Here is a 14,168-nt window from a genome sequence, read left to right on the forward strand (position 1 = left end):
TCGATACGTATGATTGCATTTTCAATTTGTTGCAGAGAAGAATCGAGTTCACTGCAGGCTCCAGAACGACTTAAAATGCAATTTAAATTAGTTGTAGGGTGAAAGTTACTGGAAAGGGATACATATCATTGAATTGCTGTTTCACTGTACTGGCTGAGTCGTTTGAGGCGTTGAATATAATTTGCCTTGTGGTACAGCTACCCAAATTATATCGGTGTAAATTAGGTTGCTGGCGTGGAATTTTAAGGGACGAAGTTATAGAGCATTTAGTATAGTAATTCTTGAAGATTGCGTAACTTTTTGAACATTGCAAATGGGTTGAATGAGATTGGACATAGGTACACCCCATTGAAAATTTTTGAAAGGGAAACGGAAAAGGGAGTCTTCAATTTTAGACCAATTTCGAGATTAAAGGAGTTATGATGGATTAAAGTTTTCAAAACTGTAAGTACAACGAAATGGACTTAATATTCCTCATCAACTTCAACCCTTTTAGTTTTTTCCTCCATATTTTTTTAATACTTTGAATGATAATGAAATTCGAGGAATTTTCCTGCATTTTCTGAACATAGATTTTTTACATTCTCAAGAATAAAAACACCACTTTCGAGTAATTTAATGTTTCAGGCAGGGCATTTTTTCTCTAACAGCCTTGTTCTTATCCTCTTTTTCTGCTTTAGTCCTAATCCGGCTATTGTAATGTTTTCTTTTGCCAGAATTGCAAAAAAATACTGTTTTTGTTTTTTGTTTTTAGTGTGCGTAGCACACTATTGGTTTCGCTTTGAGAAATTGAAATTTCAATTGCAATGAATGTTCTCTTAAGCTATCCAACCATTTTTTGTACCTATTGGACACCATTTGAGAATCATTAAGGCGGAGGGTATAGATTTATTTTCATTCAATTCGGATGGGTAATTGCTGAGTAATTGCAATTTTAGTTCATTATTTTAATGCATTAAATCCTAAAAAAGGGAAAAGGGGACTTGTAGAACACCTGCCGCTCATTGTACCCTGCTATACCCCCAGTCTATTCCATCACCAGCTGTGTTTCATTGTACCCTGTTACACCCCCGGTCTGTTAGCTGTAAATTCCAAATGGGAGTGGTTTGGTGGGGCGTTTACCAAACAAATATATTATTTTAATGCCCAAACCCTCGTAGTGAAGTGGTGGCTGAGTGGGTAGGGCATGTAGGTAGGAATAGGAAATTTAGGGACCCAGGTTCGAATCCCCGTGAGGTAAGTAGGTAGGTGACAGATTTTTCATAGGAAAATTGGATAGGTAAATGCTTTGGAGTTACTACCTATGTAGTACATGATAATGGGGCAAAAATAATGCTGAAATTGAGTTATGAATTATGATATCATTTGCTAACTAAAAATTCATTTCATTAATTTTTATTACCTTGACATGAATAATTTTCAACTTTTTACTTATAATTTAAAAATTACTTCAAAATGAGTAATTAAACTAATTTTTGTACAATTGAAACATGTAATTTTTATTATCATGATTTAGTAAAAATTATTAAAACAAAATGATTTTTACTATTGGTACCTATAGCAAAATTTATTAAAATGATAATTTTTACTATACGATTACAGTAAAAATTATTGAATGGGATCTGGTACTTAATTGTGCTAAATACCAGTATTTAGTTAAATTTTTTGTAAAAATTACCCATAGGTATTTTTTTCGTGTAATTTAGAGGCAATTCAAATTCTTAACATATTTTATAAGATTTAATTCTTAATTTAGAATAAAAAGCAAGTTCTGAAAGTTGGTTTGAAAATTTATAAATTTGAAGACAATGGAAATTCTAAAAAAAATAATATGAAAATTTGTATTCAGAGACGCTGAGAATTCCAAAAATTGATTAAAAGTTCTGTAAGTTGCAGATAATGTGAACTTGAAAATTATATGAAATAAGTATTGTAATATTTATGAACAAGATGAGAATTCTGAAAAATTGGAGGCAATGTAAATTCCAAAAATTGAGTTAACGTTTTACAATTTGTGGACAATATGAACTTGAAAATTGAATTTGAAATTTTTTAATTTAAAGACAATAAGAATTCTGAAAAATTATTCAAAATTTGACTATTTAGAGGCAATGTGAATTCTAAAAATTGATTGCAAATTTCCTAACTCAGCAGCAATGCAAAATTCTGAAAATTTATTGAAAACTTTATGAAATTGTAGCGATGGGGAATTCGGGAAATTGATTTGAAATTTTGTAAATTTTAAAACAATGCAAACTATGAAAAACAACTAGAAATTTCTTAATTTAGAAGCAATACAAGCTTATAAATTATTCTGAAATACCTATTGTAATTTGGAAAATATGAAAACACTGAAAAACAATTATTATTTTGAAGCAGTGAGAGTTTCAAAAATTCTCATTACTGTGACATGGTTGATTCACTTATGCACTACCTAGATGTAATAATGGTTATAGCTGTAGAAAAGGCAGCTAGCTACGCACACTTTGCAGCTAAGCAAGCTTAGCTGTCTAGTTTTTTGATCTGAGTTGAAAATCTTCCATTATTTTTTTTCTTATTTCAGATTTTTTTCTTTTGAATTTTCCAAGAGTTCTTTTCGAGAATTGAAAAAATTTTAATCTTCCTTCCCTCAATCGAAACATTTGAAAATTTTCCTGCTAAAGCGTCTAGTTTTTCTATTTTTCCATTTTTTTTTCAATCAAACTTTGAAATTTTTATGTTTTTTCAAGTTCTGCCCATCTTTTGAATTTCAAAAAAGGAGTGTCGAGTTGTTTTAAAAGATGAAATAATTTTTAATCTGAGCAAAGTTCAACTCTACCTCCCTTTGCTTTTAACTCCTCCCTCTTCATTTGATACAATTCGCTCTGTCTCCCATTCCATTCCACTTGAACATTTCAAACAAATTCTTGATGAAGCCTTGTCTCGTTTTCAAAATGATGCTTTTTCCTACATTTTTTCAATCAAACTTCGCTTATTCATTTTCCTCTCATTTCATTTTTTTAGTTTTCTTGAAAATGCAAAAATTTCAGATCGGAAAAGTTTTGTTTTGAACAAATTTAAACTCCTTTCTACCCCTCTCATGAAAAGATTAGAAAATATTTCTTGCTAAAATGTCTTGTTTTTTCCTTCTTTTTTTCAATGAAACTTTTAAATTTTCTATTTTTTTTATTCTTTCCGAATTTTACTTTTGGAATTAGTTTGCAGAATGAATTTCGGCTTTTCATTTCCATTTGATGAAATTTTGGGAAATTGCAAGTTTCAAAAATCTACTGAAGGCTCCAGTAATTTTCAAAAAGTCGCTGGAGGCTCCAAAACGACTTGAAATCCACTTGCAGTCAACTTCGTAGCATATTGAAATTAGTTTCCTGAATAAAGTTCGCCTTTCCATCAACTCAATTTGATGAAATTTTGGGAAATATCGAGTTTCAAAAATCTACTGGAGGCTCCAGTAATTTTCAAAAAATCGATGGAGCCTCCAAAACGACTTAAAATCCACTTGCTGTCGACTTCGTAGCATATTGGAATTAGTTTCCTGAATAAATTTCGCCTTTCCATCATCTCCATTTGACGAAATTTTGGGAAATATCGAGTTTCAAAAATCTACTGGAGGCTCCAGTAATTTTCAAAAGGTCGCTGGAGGCTCCAAAACGACTTAAAATTCACCTGCAGTTGACTTCGTAGCGTATTGAAATTAGTTTTCAGAATGAATTTCGGCTTTCCAACTTCATTTGATGAAATTTTGTGAGAATTTCAAGTTTCAAAAATCTGCTGGAGGCTCCAGAACTGCCCAAAACGGTTTGAAATAGTTTCCAATCGATTTGGCATGTCGAAAATAGGGTATATCCCAAATTTCAGCTTTCTTGGTCAATTTGGTAAAATTTTGATTTTTTCCCTCATTTTTGACCTAAATTCGATTTTAAAAAATTCACCAAAAATCGAAAAAGGCACTTTAGCATTTGAAATTTTGACAGGTGATAAATTTTTGCCTGATCTTTCGATCTATCTTTAAACGGTTTAAAAAATTTTGTGCAAATCCATATAGTTGGAACGCAAAATTTTCGATTTCAGCTGACCTGTCAATCAAAATGGCCGCCATTTTGTAAGTAGGGCCACTAATTTTTTGAGGACAAGAGCTAGAAATGTTCCTTAGGACTCGCCAGTTAAGAAAAAAGTTGTCCCGGAGGATCTACCGGGGGGGGGGGGGTGCAATAAATCCTTGTGCGGGCTCCCCGACTAAAATAGAAAATTTTTGAGCTGGAAAAGTTCCGTCTCGAATAAATTTTGATCTGATCTTCACCACTTCCCCCTCTAGAAAGTTAAACCATTTGAAAAAATTTGCTATCAACGGTCCTGCAATTGTCCAGCTTGTTAGTTTACTGCTTTGGTGGGGGAAGAAAAGCGATTTTCCATGTTTTTAGGATATTCTACTTTCTTCTAATTCATTCAATTTTTAATACAATATGTCGTTCACTTTAATGCGTTCTGGATAATTTTTTCTCTGAGACGTGACAGATTTGAAGTCACTATATAGAACTTGATCATCTCAAGTTTTTCTCTTATGGAATGGGACTTTCCAGATCATTCCTACCTCTTGTGCAGCGATTTTTTTTTTCGTCATCCACTCATCTTGTAATTTCTTGTTTTGTTTCGGCGTTCACGAAGCTATTGTTTGAGGAAATCGAGAAGCATTTTAAGGGCGAGATGGCGAGAATATTTCTATCTAAAACGAGGTACGTAACTCGCCTACTGGGTATAATTAGACGTTGAAGTGTTCGCTCGAAAGCCTTTTTTTTTTATTTTTTGGTGTGAAACCACTTCTTACGATGGAGAATTAGAATAGGTAGAGGTATTATAACGCTTGGTGTAAATTTAATAAATTTTCAAGAGTCTCTCCGATTCATCGAAGAAAATCTTATTTAAGAGGATTATAAAATGAATTAGCCCGCTGTAGGTAGTTTGGAACAAATATCTGAATCGAAGCACCCACGTAGTTCGTCGATTTTTTTTTTTTTGGAGTTTCAATCGCATGCAGACGTTGTAAAATTTCAATGTCTCTCGAATATTATGAACTTTGCACGTTTCAAATGGTTCTTAACGCTTTGCGTGGAATTTATCACTTCCACCTCGAACGCTTAATTTCCTGCTTATTCGCGTACTTGAGCGTTGACATCTACATAGTAGGCTCTCTGTTCTCTTTGAAGGATACGACGACGACGAGGACGACGTCGACGATGAATAAGATAATGACGAAAAAGGGAGAGAAGAAAAAAAAAAGCCATAGAAAATTCTTGCACACAGCAAACGCCGAAATTCTCTCAAAGGGCACGTTTAACATTCGACTGCGAGTATACCTCTTCTTCGTCGTCGTCGTCGTCGCGAGTATCATAGCATCGCCTAAAGAGAGGAACCTACCTAACGAAACAAAAACCCGCCGCAGGTTTTAATTAACGCACGTTTTTTTTCTTTTAGTTTTTTTTTATACCACCGCTTCCCTGCTGAAGCCTTTTAGTGTAACCTGTCTCTGGATAATACGGCATTCTTTATTAATTTTAAATGCCACTCGACAATAATTTAACAATTAGAAAGAGAAGCGGGTAGCTTTTTTTTCTGCTGAAATACAAAATGCAAAAAATTTCGACGGTATTTTTTTCATCGTCTTTACGCGCCAGAGACCAAAAGGTCGTCGACTGTTCGCGTCTCGCGAGAAAAAAATTCCTCCCTTTGGTTTACATTTTTTTATTTATTTTTTTTCCCTCTCTGATGATACCTTCGTAGCTCGAGCTATACTATTCGAGCGCCATGCCTTGTAAAATGACACGCGTTACGTTATCAAAGTGAAACGAAACCAGCCACACGAGTTTTTAGACGAAATCTTATTTGTACCTGTACAAAGGTCTTTTCATCGTGTATCTTTTTTAACCATACGTGAAAAAGATTCATAACGTTTTGTCGCCTCCCTTTGTGAAAATCTTGCTTCGAAATCAGCTTATAAATTAATTACGCTAAAACAAACACCGACGAACGACGATGAAATTATACCCTACCAGAGTTTGCGCTTTTTCCTTTTATTTCCAACTGTCGCGTTTTCCTTTTCGTTTAACCAACTCGTGCCTCGTCGCGAGTGGATTTTGTGTTCGCTTTCTCTTCATTGTGTATTATGATTTTGTTTCGTTTTTAATTTTTATTCCTGGTTTATTTAACGTATTGTGTTTTGATTTATGTTTCAGGATCGTATTGATCGTCGTCTGCGGAGATGGATTGTGTAATTATTCTGGATTTGTTCCTGTGCGGTTAGGTAAGCTGCTTATCCATGATCAGTAGTTTTAAATTGATTCAAATTGAAGCCTTTTGTGTTCCCTTTTCTCCAATGTTGACTACTTCCAAAAAGTGAAATTCCCGGATTTTTCATTTTTTCGAGATGAAAGGGAGGTAAATGCTCACAAAATTTCATGAGTCAGTATTTCGCAATCAGTCATTAGCCAAATTTTTGTAAAAATGATGGCTATTGCAGTAGGCCCAACTTTGGATAAAAAGGTCGGGGGTCAAAAATTTTGATAGTTCTTGACGTTTTGAGCTCAAACTAGACGATTCCCGGTGTGTCAGATTTTATATATATTTATAAGTTTCAGCACTTTTCAGCGCGATGGTGATTTTTACATTTTATGACCTGGAATCTGCTCTAATTGATCAAATCAACTCAAACTTAGGAAATGGGGTTCTTTTAGGACCTAGAATTGACCCCCGCAAGTTTGAAAGGTCAAAGTTGAAAATTACCGAAAGGTCATTTTTTTGGAGAGGCATAATATGACTCCAAATTGATGAAAAAGGTCCAAAATCATACCATTGGTCAGTACCCCCATTGTGATCAACGTATCTAAATTTCAGCTCCCTAGGTCATCCCCACCCCATTTAAGACAAGAAAAACCACATTTGACCCCAATTTTTGACCCCCTCACCCCTAAAATTGACCTAGAAGGTCCAAATTTTCATAATACAATGGGAGGGTGCTCCATAAGTGATTATTGCAGGTTTCAACCTTCCAACCCTATTTGACCTCTCTCAAGGGTCAAAAAGTGGATTTTTGGTGTATTTTACATGTTTTTCAATTTTTCAGACAGCCTACAGCCCCTCCAAATTGACCTAGGGGGTCCAAATTCTCACAGTGCAATGGGAGGATGTACCCAAAGTGCCTTTTGCATGTTTCAACCTTCCAACTTCATTTTTACAGAAAGGTAATTTTTTTGGAGGGGGCATAATATGACCCCGAATAGATAAAAAGGGTCCAAAATCGTACCATTGGTCATTACTCTCATTGTGATCAACATATCCAAATTTCAGCTTCCTAGATCATCCCCACCCTTATTAAGATGGGAAAAACCACATTTGACCCCAGTTTTTGACCCCTTGACCCCTAAAATTGATCTAGAAGGTCCAAATTCTCAGCATACAATGAGAGAGTGCCCCATGAGTGATCATTGCAGGTTTCAACCTTCCAACCCTATTTGACCTCTCTCCAGGGTCAAAAAAGTGGTTTTTTTTGCTATTTTACGTGTTTTTCAATTTTTCAGGCAGCCTGTAGCCCCTCCAAATTGACCTAGAGGGTCCAAATTTTCACAGTACATTGGGAGGATGTATCCGAAGTGCCTGTTGTAGGTTTCAACCTTCCAACCCTATTTGACCTCTCTCCAGGGTCAAATGTGTTTTTCGACGTTTAGGGAAGCCTACCTACAGCACCTCCAAATAGACCTAGAGGGTTCAAATTTTCACAGTACAACGGAAGGATGTACCCGAAGACCCTTTTGCCGGTTTCAACCTTCCAACCTCATTTTACCTGTTTCAGGGTGAAGACAGGTTTGTTACCATACTTTTTGTAGGAGGGAGAAGAGAGTTGGGCGAAGTCCGAGGGGGGTGCAGGGGGGACTTCGTCCCCCCCCCGTAGTTCAAGCGATGAGCAGAACATGAAAAAAGTCATCCGCAGTTCGTAGGTACTTGGGTGAATCCCAAGAGGGGGGTCCGGGGGGCCAATACAGGCGAAGCACATCAGCGAAGCGAGGGTGCGAGTAGTTCAAGAAAAGCGCAGAACACAAAAAAAAAGACATCCGCAGGAGGTAATTGAGCAAAGCCCAAGGGGGTGCAGGGTGGACAAAGTCCCCCCCCAAACACAGGCGAAGCTCAGGAGCGAAGCGAGGGTGCGAGTAGTTCAAGAGCCCTCAATAAAGTTTCAGAAGAGCCAACATTTTTTATGCCCATAATCCCCTTCCACAGCCCAATTCTTTGGTGAAAGATTATTTTTTGATGTGGTCCAATCTCACATTTTCTTCATTTGTGCTGTGTGAGAGGAGGGGGATATGCTCAAAACTATTAAATAAGTAGTCCTTTTATAAAGAAAATGAAATTTTCATTTTTTTGCTTTGTTCCTCAAGGTGTCTAATGGTCTTGATAGTCCTGCAAGTCCTGCTTTTCATCACTTTTCATCAAAAAATCCTGCCTTTCCAGCTTTTTCTTCAATCAAACTTCAAATTATCAAATTAATTTCTTTTTTTGACGGAATTCTGAAAAATTTTCGTAGAAAAGAGCTCATTTGTTGACTTTTTTTTAGAAGGAACTTGAATTACACATTTTTGAGACCTTTTGCTCTTGCTTCGCTCGAGCTATTTTCTCTTCCTTTTCCAAATAAAGAACTTATTGTTCAAATTCAAAAAATGTTCAAAGTTCAGATCACAAAAATAAACTCCTCTCTCTCCGTAAAGAAACTTTTTTTTTTTACTTTTCAAAACATGAATTTTTGAAATCTTTTGACTTTACTTTACCCGGGCTCGTTTTCTTTTTTTCCAAATTTGAATTTAAAAAAAAATCATTATTCAAATTTTAAAATTTTGAAGCAGAAATTTTTTCAAAAAAAAAAAATCATCATTCGAATACTATCTTTTTTATGCCTCTTGAAATACTAATTTTTGAGAACTTTTGCCCTCGCTTCGCTCTGCTTCGTTTGCGTTTTTTCAATTTTGCATTTTTTTTTCAAAAAAAATTTATTATTCGAATTTCGAAATGTTGAAGCGAAATAGGTAATAGTTAAACTTCTTATGAGTAACTTGTCACACAAAAAATATCGTTTTTTATACCTCTCGAAGTACTGATTTTCAAGAGCTGATATAAATGAAAAATAAAAATGTAAGAAAAAAGCAAAAAAAAAGTGCTATCAAATCCTGCTATTTTTCATATCAAAATGAAGGTCTTTTCAAACTCAGAATGATATACTGTTGTTGAATATATGTACGTATTACTTGAACCAAAATGAATGGAAAAAAGACTGAAACTAAAACTGGAAACTGGAACTCTTATTTTCAAGTTTTTTCAGTCTTTTTTTTTCAAAAATGTACAAAAAATCTTGAATTTTTAGAATTATTTTGCAGCAATTTCACCGATTTTTCATCTGAAAACGTGATATTATGATGAGAAAAAAGTGACCTCAGAATGGAATGAATCGTAAAAATAAGAGCAGTTGTCATAAAAATCCAAGCCCTGCGGTGAATCGACCGAATTCAGCGAAAACATTCATTTTGAGTTGAAAGTCACACAGAAAAAATGGTAGCCCCGGAGCTGAGGTGCTCCTTGAGGAGTGATATGGGTCCTCAAAGAGAAAGTATTTTCAAAAAAATAGTTCTATCCCAAAAGTGGTATTTGACATTTTGCATCCACTTTTAGGCCATTGTCATCAAAATCCTCGACCAACTTTTTGGGTTCAACTGAACGGTTGAAAATTTGCATTTATTTTTGGGTAAATTTGTATTTTGAAAATTTTTTCTACTAAAATACGTATTTAGCATTAATCAAGCCAAAACATCGAAATGTATCTTTTCTAAAACTGGCGAAATATTTTGGAATACAGTGGATCCAATTTTTGGTCATTATTTCCAATCAAAAAACCTCGCTATTTTCTCGATTTTATGAAATTTTTAATAAAATGTCCAAAAAATTGTCAACACTGGATTCCAAAAAATTTCCTGAATTTCAGAAATGACACTTTTCGATGTTTTGGCTAACAATAACATTATTGTAAGAGTAATTTCAATCCAGCCCACTCCCACGGTACCTACAACTTAAATTTTTGAAAATTGTCGACAAATATTTTTGAAACTATTCTTACCTAATTACTTTTGGAACACATCAAATCGATTTTACTCAAGTTTCAGCAGATCCCGAGCAATTGAACTTTGCGTATTATGACTAACTAATTAGTAGAGTAAAATTTGCCAAAAAAAAAAAAAAAAAAAGGGAAACAGCGGCCCTGCTCGGCTTCTCTTTTATAAATTTTATTGGTGGAGAAATACCTAAGTCGTTTATTTGAACTGTCTTTTGATGGAATTGAAAATTTCATTGAAGCAGTATGTTTCTGCGGCTGCTTTCATCAAAGGCTTAGCGAAACGAATTAGAAACGAGAGAGAGAGAAATGCGTATAAATACTAGATAATTAGTACACAAAACGGAAACTTCACATCTTACGACGTATATAATTTCACCTTTCTATCGTCTTCTACGTACTATACGCTTACTCGTTTGCTTTGTCTTTGTCGACGTCGTCGATCGTAATAGCAAAGTAGCAACATTGCGCAAAATGAAGGGGAGTATTTTACTGTCTTATGAAAAATTGTTACATAAGTTTCTCTCAATTGCTCGGTAAACATGTACGACAGCTGGAATCTCGAAAGAGCGATAAAATGTTGAGTAACTTTTTTCGCTACTCAATGTAACCGATCGTCCCCTCGTGTACGAGTTGCATTTCTTTATGGGTCTTACACTGTTAGAAGATATAGGTAAGGTATAGCTCGACAGATAGACAACAAGCTTGGTTCGCGTGCATAAGTATAAATACCGACGAGTTATACGAAATTAAAAAAGTTCACTGACGTTTAATTTACATTAAATTCTGCTCGACAATGCGATATTTTCTTTGTTCCGCGAGAGTGGCGTCAGCAAAGGTGGAGCGAAACTTATTCAGTACATCGATCTCTCAAGTTGCTACTTGCAAATTCTGCTTTTACTGTTTTAAGTTTCAACTTGGAAGAAAACGGCGCGGCGGCTGCTGCGGCGGTGGCGGCGATATTATGGCGACGACGAAACGAAACGAAACAGAGAAAAAAAAAGTACAGCTCGGGTTTATTACAATTCAAAAGTACCCGTGTAATTCATTCGCTGCGAATAAAAGCCGCGAGGAAACGCTTCATATTTCGGGCCAGGCGTGTTGATAGCTCACTAAAAGGCTGCTTTTATTGCGAAAAATATACTCGTACGTCTGTGTCTGGGCCACCGCGCCGCACAGCTCTCTACCTTTTACCATTTAGAGAAAAATAAATCAACTAAAAAAAGCCATCACGTCGACGAGCACGCAGGGGAACATTCTTCGAACGAATTCCATTTTGTTTTTTGTTTTTCTTGCGGCCAACTCCGCACCTTCGTGCCCTTCCTCTCCAAGTCCAGCTTTACTTCCGGTAACGAGAAAGCCATATAGGTGTATTGCATTGTATATGTTCATTTCTACTACGTACTTTCCCCCTTCTTTATCTGGATGCGAGTTTTATACGAAGAAGAAACTCGACCGTTTATTTTGCAGCGGTGGTGGGCGTCGAATTAGCCGCAAATTTGAAATTTATAACCGACAAATGCGCCAAGCTTCCGACGCAGATAACAAAAATACTCGTTTGTTTTCTAATTTTAAAATACTAGTCGAGGAGCCCGCATAAGGATCTATTGATCCCCCCCCCCGCCCCCCTGATAATCCTATCGGACAACTTATTTCCTAAAGGGATGGGACTTGCACGAAATTTTTTAAGTTGTGCAAAGGTAGATCGAAAGATCAGGCAAAAATTTATCACCTGTCAAAATTTCAAGTGCTAAAGTGCGTTTTTCGATTTTTGGTGAATTTTCGAAAATCAAATTTAGGCCAAAAATGAAGGAAAAAATCAAAATTTCACCAAATTGACCAAGAAAGCTGAAATTTGAGATACACCCTATTTTCGACATGCCAAATCGATTGGAAATGGTTTCAACCCGTTTTGAGCAGTTCTGGAGCCTCCAGCAGATTTTTGAAACTCGAAATTCCCACAAAATTCCATCAAATTGCAATTGTAAAGCTGAAATTTATTCTAAAAATTAATTTCAATACGCTACAAAGTCGACTGCAGGTGAATTTCGAGTCGTTTTGGAGCCTCCAGCGACTTTTTGAAAATTCCTGAAGCCTCCAGCAGATTTTTGAAACTTTAAATTTTCACAAAATTTCATCAAATGGAGATGGAAAGCTGAAATTTACTCTACACTCCAATTTTAACACCCTCTGAAGACGACTTCAGGTGGGTTCAAGTCATTTTAGAGCCTCCAGCGACTTTTTTGAAAATTACTGGAACCTCCAGTAGGTTTTTGAAACTTGAAATTTCCCCAACATTAATTTATCAAATGGAGTTGGCAAGCTGAAATCTACTTCGCAGACTACATGGTTGTTTCAAATGGTTTTGAAACTTCCAGCTACTTTGAGGAAATTTTAATTTTCCAAAAAAAACGCCATACAACCTTTCAAATTTCAAAATGTCGCTGGAGACTCCAAAACGACTTGAAATCCACCAGAAGTCAACTTCGTAGCGTATTGAAATTAGTTTGCAGAATGAATTTTGACTCTCCGTCTCAGTTTGATGAAATTTTTGGGAAATTTCAAGTTTCAAAAAACTACTGGAGGTTCCAGTAATTTTCAAAAAAGTCGCTGGATGCTCTAAAATGACTTGAACCCACTTGAAGTCGTCTTCAGAGGGTGTTAATAATTTGAGTGCATAATAAATTTCGGTGTTCCATCTCTATTTGATGAAATTTTGTGAAAATTTAAAGTTTCAAAAATCTGCTGGAGGCTTCAGGAATTTTCAAAAAGTCGCTGGAGGCTCCAAAACGACTCGAAATTCACCTGCAGTACTTCGTAGCGTATTGAAATCAGTTTTTAGAATAAATTTCAGCTTTACAACTGCAATTTGATGGAATTTCGTGGGAATTTTGAGTTTCAAAAATCTACTGGAGGCTCCAAAACGACTCGAAATTCACCTGCAGTACTTCGTAGCGTATTGAAATTAGTTTTTAGAATAAATTTCAGCTTTACAACTGCAATTTGATGGAATTTTGTGGGAATTTCGAGTTTCAAAAATCTGCTGGAGGCTCCAGAACTGCTCAAAACGGGTTGAAACAGTTTCCAATCGATTTAGCATGTCGAAAATAGAGTATATCCCAAATTTCAGCTTTCTTGGTCAATTTAGTAGAATTTTGATTTTTTCCCTCATTTTTGGCCTAAATTCGATTTTCAAAAATTCGCTAAAAATCGAAAAAGGCATTTTAGCACCTGAAATTTCGACCCAGCTCGAAAATTTTCTATTTTAGTGGTGGAGCCTGGAGCCCGCACACGGATCTATTGCACCCCCCCCCCCCGATCGATCCTCCGGGACAACTTTTTTCTTAAAAGGAGAGTCCTAAGGAACATTTCTATCCCTTGTCCTCGAAAAAAAGACGGGTCAGCCAAATTCGAAAATTTTGCGTGAAAATTGTTGAAATTTTGGGAAATATCGAGTTTCAAAAATCTACTGGAGGCTCCAGTAATTTTCAAAAAGTCGCTGGAGGCTCCAAAACGACTTAAAATCCACCTGCACTTGACTTCGTAGGGTATTGAAATTAGTTTGCCGAGTAAATTTCGGCTTTCCAACTCCATTTGATGAAATTTTGTGGGAATTTCGAATTTCAAAAATTTGCTGGAGGCTCTGGAACTGCTCTAAATGGTTTGAAACAGTTTCCAATAGATTTGGCGTGTCGAAAATCGGGTATATCCCTAATTTTAGCTTTCTTGGTCAATTTGGTAAAATTTTGATTTTTTCCCTCATTTTTGGCCTACATTTGATTTTTAAAAATTCACCAAAAATCGAAAAAAGGACTTTAGCACTTGAAATTTAGCCAGGTGATAGATTTTTGCCTGATCTTTCGATCTACGTTTGTACGGCTTAAAAAATTTCGTGCAAGTCCTATAATGGAACGCAAAATTTTCAATTTCCGCTGACCTGTCAATCAAAATGGCCGCCATTTTGTAAGTAGGGCCACTTATTTTTTGAGGACAAGGGCTAGAAATGTTCCTTAGGACTCCCCTTTTA

At 35.8% G+C, this 14,168-nt stretch overlaps 1 protein-coding gene and 1 long non-coding RNA gene across 2 annotated transcripts in view; one reads left to right on the forward strand and one right to left on the reverse strand.

Annotated features, from left to right (window-relative positions):
* The window catches only part of kek2 (kekkon 2), a 597,210-nt gene that overhangs the window by 489,752 nt on the left and 93,290 nt on the right, over positions 1 to 14,168 (reverse strand). The window lies entirely within an intron of this gene.
* LOC135846271 (uncharacterized) overlaps positions 1 to 14,168 on the forward strand; it is a 200,407-nt gene that overhangs the window by 8,503 nt on the left and 177,736 nt on the right. Inside the window, exon 3 of the long non-coding RNA XR_010558936.1 lies at positions 6,228 to 6,295. This is a non-coding gene — a long non-coding RNA (uncharacterized LOC135846271). The remainder of the gene's footprint in view (positions 1 to 6,227; positions 6,296 to 14,168) is intronic.

Source organism: Planococcus citri, chromosome 5, assembly GCF_950023065.1.
Source record: "Planococcus citri chromosome 5, ihPlaCitr1.1, whole genome shotgun sequence".
Taxonomy (NCBI): Eukaryota; Metazoa; Arthropoda; class Insecta; order Hemiptera; family Pseudococcidae; genus Planococcus; species Planococcus citri.